This window comes from Neophocaena asiaeorientalis, unplaced genomic scaffold (genome assembly GCF_003031525.2).
Source record: "Neophocaena asiaeorientalis asiaeorientalis breed wild unplaced genomic scaffold, Neophocaena_asiaeorientalis_V1.1 scaffold82, whole genome shotgun sequence".
Taxonomy (NCBI): domain Eukaryota; kingdom Metazoa; phylum Chordata; class Mammalia; order Artiodactyla; family Phocoenidae; genus Neophocaena; species Neophocaena asiaeorientalis.
The window spans coordinates 385,745-391,744 of record NW_020173068.1 but is presented as its reverse complement, the minus strand read 5'-3'; the positions used below and the strand labels follow the sequence as shown (position 1 = coordinate 391,744).

General features: G+C 51.2%; 1 protein-coding gene across 1 annotated transcript in view; it reads left to right on the top strand.

Annotated features, from left to right (window-relative positions):
- The first annotated feature begins 629 nt into the window (after positions 1–629).
- The window catches only part of SMOX (spermine oxidase), a 42,491-nt gene continuing 37,120 nt past the window's right edge, over positions 630–6,000 (top strand). The window contains exon 1 of the mRNA XM_024743229.1: positions 630–647. The gene's annotated coding sequence lies outside the window, so the exon portion shown is untranslated. The remainder of the gene's footprint in view (positions 648–6,000) is intronic.

The following is a 6,000-nucleotide window of genomic DNA, read 5'->3' as shown; positions in this document are numbered from 1 at the left end:
TGAGGGGCCTGGGGACCCCCTCGGAGCTTGCACCAGGAAGGGGGGTATGGCCTGATAAGAGAAGCGCGGTGGCTGGCACCTGTGGTGAAATGTGCCCACAGGTTGGTTGAACAGTCTGCCTGTGGTGGCACATCCCGTGCCAATCCGCGGAGGGGGTGGGTAAATTGTCCGTGTTTGGAGCAGGTAGCAAAACGGCAAGTGTCTAGGGGGGTCACTGGAATGGGTAGGTGTGCATCTGAAAGTGTGTGTAGCGAAGGCCCCACGTCTGCGTTTTGCTTCTTTGCCCCCCTCCCCTTTCCTCTTGTTAGCTGGGCTCCTGCCACAGGCTAATGCCTAACTAGGGTTCCAAGATGGTCTGCTCCCTGTCCCCCATTCTTCAAGTTACTTCCCCTCTCTCCAGTATTAAAAGTGGCTACTTTCCCCCTGGATCATTCACAACAGTGTAAGAACATGCTTTGCCACCGCTCCCCTCCATTTTATGGCCCCCTTTTTTGCCTTCATCCCTCATTCTCCCCTAGCTAAAGACACACTTCTCCACTTCCCTTCACAGCAAAATTTCTCCAGAGAGCTGTCTGTACCTGTGGTCCCTGGGTTCTTCAGCTCACTTGACCTGGCTTTGGTCCCACCGATTCACTGAAACTACCCAAGTAAAGGTCTCCCTTGATTTACACTCCCCCACAAGTAGGTCTTCCTTGACCTCCCTTGGTCTTGATCATTCTCTCCCATATCCTTTCTTGGCTTCTCTTGGTTTTCTTCCTTACCAACCCCCCTTTCCCCCCACCAAAGCCCTTCCTTACTTGTCTTTAAGGACAACTCCTTCACTCACTCTGAATGTTGGAGGATCCCTGGGCTCTGTTCTCAGCCCCCTCCTCTCCCCTGAGTCCCTTCTATTTACATACCCCTCAAGCTCTCATTTTTTCTTATAATTCTTAAAATCAAACATTTATTTACAAACACAGGTCTTAAGTGTATATCATTTTCATTCTCATGATTTTAGGTAGCAAATTTTATCTCCAGTCCCAACCTCTCTATCCAGCCACCCATCTGATGACTTAAGGTGTCATAGGTATGAAAAAGTTAATATGGGTGAAACAGAACCCTGACTGTGCTCCCCAAGCATGACTCTCCGCAGGCCTTCCCATCTCAGTAAAGGGCCTGTAACCCACCCACCATTAAAGGAAACCGGGTGGCATCATCTCCTCCCTTTTCCTCCCTCTCCACATCTAGTGCTACAGCAAGTGCTTTTGGTTCTTTTTGCCAAATCTATCTCAGGCCTATTCTTCATGCTCTGACTCCACTGCTGCTGCCCTAGGCTACTGCCCCAGGCCAAGCCACCTTTTATATCTTGCCTGAATATTGTAGTAGCTTTTGCCTGCTTTCCCTAAGTCTGCAATTGCCTCCTCAAATCCATTTTAACAGAGCAGCAAGAACAATTTAGAAAAATATTTAGTCTTATTGCTCTAAGACCCTCAATAGCTCCCTGTTGCACTTGGAATGAAATTTCAGATCTTTTCCTTGGCCTTTCAGATCTTCCAAGCTCTGGTCACTACTGACCTCCCCTAGCCTTATCCTAACACTGTCCCCTTTTCATCTTCCTGACAGTCACACCTGAATCACTTCTGCCCCTTGAATACCTAAGCTTTTTCCTGCCCTGTGTCCTTTGCCTGTGTTGTTTTCTCTGCCTGGAATGTTCTTCCAAGGTTTTCTACTGGGCTGGCTATGCTCCTTCTTATTTTTCAGGTCTCAGCTTAAATATGCCTTCCCAGTCTTCGTAGAAGCCCGTCATTCCCTGTAATTCATCATAGCACCTGGTTTACTTTCTTCATTTTGCTTATCACAGTTCATAACCATTTGTTGCAGTTGTCTGTTTACTTTTTCTGGCTTTCTAAGGGCTGGAACCTTGACTGAATGGCCCACTGCTGAATCTAGAGCATTTAGCACAGTACCTGGCATGTAGCTGATACTCAGGAAATATTGAGCCAGGTGGAAAGGTCAGGGCAGTGCAGAAGCCCCTTGTAAACCTCAGGTGATCCTAAGGATTTTTATTTTCTTTCCGTGAAAGCAGTTGTGCAAATCACTGCAAGAATCTGAGGGGGTCAGTGGGAAAAAGGGAAGGCTCAAAGGCAGGCCTGTATGCCTAGTGGGAGATTGGGTGGGTCTGGGGGTGTGTGGAGGTGATGTGGGTTGCTGTGGGTTGGGGAGAGATGATTTCCTTTGCTCTCTTTGGTGGAAATCCAGCCTGGGTCAACAGAGGGGTGTGTGCCTGTGTGCTTGTGTGTGATTTCTAACTCGTGAGATGGGGATGGCCTGGGCAGCCAGGGCTTTACTTTACCCAGTGTCTTGGGTGGCTGCTGGGTGCCTAGCCCTCAGGGCAGGGAGTTGAAGGGGAGGAAGAAGCTGGAGTTGGGGGTCTCTGTAGACCCTTGTCTTTCCACCTACAGCTCCCCTTTTTGCACAGAGGAGCCAACTGAGAATTGAGCTGTTTGGCTAGTGCTCTCAGAATGGAGGGCTAAGAACTGAGGGACCTCAGATCTGGTAGAGGGAAGCTTGGCCCTGGACAGGGGGACTGGTGATGAACCAAGGTAACATTGGGAGGTGAGCGCTGGAACTAGGGGATAGGGGTTCAGATCAGGGCTGGGCTGGCATGCCTAGGAAAGGCTTTGAGCTAGGATAGATGGAAGAAATGAGGTTATCCTGGGTGGGAGAAATCAAGCAGAGGCCAAGAGGCTAGGCCAGGGCCCTGGTATACTCACTGCATGCCAGGCAGTGTTCTAAAGACTTTGCAAATATTAGCTCCTTTGATCCTCTTTTCTTTTTAATAAATTTATTTATTTATCTTTTTATTTTTGGCTGCATTGGGTCTTTGTTGCTGCACATGGGCTTTTTCTAGTTGCAGCGAGCGGGGACTACTCTTCATTGTAGTGGCTTCTCTTGTTGCGGAGCACGGGCTCTAGGTGCATGGGCTTCATTAGTTGTGGCACGTGGGCTCAGTAGTTGTGGCTCGTGGGCTCTAGAGCACAGGCTCAGTAGTTATGGCACACAGGCTTAGTTGCTCCGCGGCATGTGGGATCTTCCTGGACCAGGGCTTGAACCCGTGTCCCCTGAATTGGCAGGCGGATTCTTAACCACTGCACCACCAGCGAAGTCCTCCTTGAATCCTCTTAACAGCTCTGTAAAGTAGGTCTTATTCCCATTTTACAGACTGGAAGACTGAGGCACAGTCATACAGCTCGGTAGTGACAGAGCAAGGATTTGAACTTAGGCAGGCTGGCTCCAGAATAAATGCTCTAAGACACTCTACTCTGTCACTTCTTTCATGCCTCTCAGATATGCACCAGCTGAAGTCTTCTTAACAAATGTTTTCTCGTGACCCGCAGAGGTGCCTGGCCTTGGGGCTGGGGAAGTAGGAAAGAAGTCACACCCTGTAAGGTAGAAGGGGTCCTCACTCAGAGTGGGCAGCTGAGTCTCTCTGTTTCTTCCAGGAGGGGCTTTGGGTCCAGACCAGGTAGTTGGGTGTCACGCACACTGTGATTTCCGGGAGCTAGGGAGGACAACTACTTCTCGTACAAAAACAGCTCCCTGCTTGAGATGCCACCATTGGAGTGTCACTTCTCTGGGTTCAGCATTGCCACATTGCCCTCTTCATCTGCCTCTGGAGAGCCCAGAGAGGTGAGGTAGGAACTCTGCAGATAAACTGGCCTGTTTTTTATTCCATCTAGGATGTTGTGAGGTGGAGCTTCAGAATTGGCCTTGGGAAACCTGGATGGGGGTCTGAGTAGGGCTGGACTGAAGGTGGGAGCAGAGCTGGGGGAACAGAGAAATGGGAACTGAAAAGAGCTCAATCCATTTCAGTATTGGCCCTGTCCTTACCCCTTTTTGTCTGTCTGTAAAATGAGATTAGAGAGACTTTTTTTTTTTTTTTTGCTCCCCAGAGGTTGTAGAAGCCAGGAACTCCTTGAGGTTACATGCTTGAGTACCTTCTTGCAGACCCAGGGTAAAGAGCGAAGACTCCCCATGGGATGCCCGTCTGTAGGAACTGGGCCAGCCAGTTCCTACAGACAGCCTTGTCCTTTGAGGCTTTCCTGGTTGGTCATGAGGACACCTCTGGGCAGGTGACTTGGCCTCCCAGGGGCCTGGCTAATAGGCTGAGAAAGGGTTTGCTGACCACACAGGGCTGGAGTCTCTTGGCTGCAAGTTCTGACCCCAGGGTTTAGGGGATCTGCTCATCTATCTCAGATCCTCCCAGCCCCCCAGGAAAAGAGGGAGGCAGACTCAGTGGCATTCTCTTCTGCATTTTGGGAAACTGAGGCCCAGAGCAAGCACATTGCTGCTGGAAGCTCACTAGGCCCATGTTTCTGAGGAGTGCTCCTTCTCTGGAGTATGCAGGAGGCTTGTCCACACTGCTTGAGTCCTTGTCTGCTGAGTTGAGGTGAAGGCTGTGGCAGAGCCTGAGTCCAGCAGGCTAGAGCTGAGGGTGGACTTTCCAACAACTGGACACTGGGCCTTGTTACCTGTGGTTGGCATCTGGCATCTTCTATGCCCCACCCTGGTGCTTGGGGCCACTGGGAACACAGGACAGGGTCCCCACTCACCAGGAAATAAGAATGAGCTATGCCAGATGTGATGTAATGAGGTGCAGTTCAGACCAGCTTCTTGGAGGAGGTGGTGCTTTTAGAGCGCCCTGAAGTCTTGGGTAGCTTTGACCGACACAGGAGGGGATGGCATTCCTGAGGTGGAGGGGGAGCCCTGGACAAGTCAATCAGAGCATTGATTGTCAAGCCACTGAGTCTAGACTTGACTCACTAGGCCCTGGGGAGCCATGGAAGCTTATAGGCCATAGGTGCAAGGAGTTGATTAGAGCAGTGGTCCATAAAATTATTTCCCAAACTCTAGCATACATGTGGACAGCTTGTTAAAATTCAGGTTCCAATTCAGCAGGTCTGGGGTGGGGCCTGAGACTCTGTGTTTCTAACAAGCTCCTGGGTGGTATGATGCTGCTGGCCCATGGGTTATCTTTGTGTAGTAAGGGTTGAGACTGGGGACTTTGGGCCAGGCAGGTACAGGGATGGGCACAGATCAGGTGAGACCCGAAACAGATAAAGGGGACTGTCCTGGCTCCTGTGAACTGTGTTGGGGGAGGCATATAGACTGCTTGTATGGGGGCAGGGCAGAGGGGAGCATGTGGAGGGTATGGGATGCAGGGGCTACTCTGTTGGCGGGGTGGGGCTGGGTGAGGTGCTTCTGGGGACTTGGATCTCAGGCTGGGAGAAAGGCCTGATTTCTAGGGTGCCTGACTTTGAGGAGCTCCCAAAACCATGAGAAAGTGTTTTAGGCGACTGCCCCAGGGCAGGGTGACATGGAGATGGCATGTAGGGCATCTTATCTTTCCCCACAGCCAAGCCCAGCCCTGTGGTTAGCCAATCTGGAGTGAGCACTCTTCCTCCAGCCAGGGTTGGGCCAAGGAGATTGGGGAAACAGCTTACGCCAGCCTTAGACATGCCATCTTCCCCTGAAAGCCCCTAAAGTTCCCCCAGCTGCTGAGCTCTCACCCCCAGCGAGCATCCCTGACCCCCGCCTGGCCTGTGTGAGGCCTTGTAGCTGCCCTGATGGTTGCATGAGCTGCTGTTGGGGTCTTATCCCACTCAGGCCACCTCCCCAGTGCACCGGGAAGTGGGGAGGCCTGGATGCTTCATTCTGCTCTGCCCCTGGCTGAGACACTACAGGCAAGTGTGTGCTCTGCTCTGAGGACTCAGTTTCCTGTAAATTGAGGGATTCAGTCCCCTCTCTGGGGAGCAGGGCGGAGAGTTGCAGGGTTTGTTGAGTAGAGCACTATATCTTCCCAGAATGGCAGCTTAATACATTTTAATTTTGGTTTACTATTGAAACTTGCGTGCTGATGATGGAGTCGAATGAGCAATTTGCCCAGAAGAGCTGTCCAGCTAGATTTGGGGATCTCCCAAGACCCCTTGTTCTCTGGGCTTTGCAGAGCCTGAAGGGTGG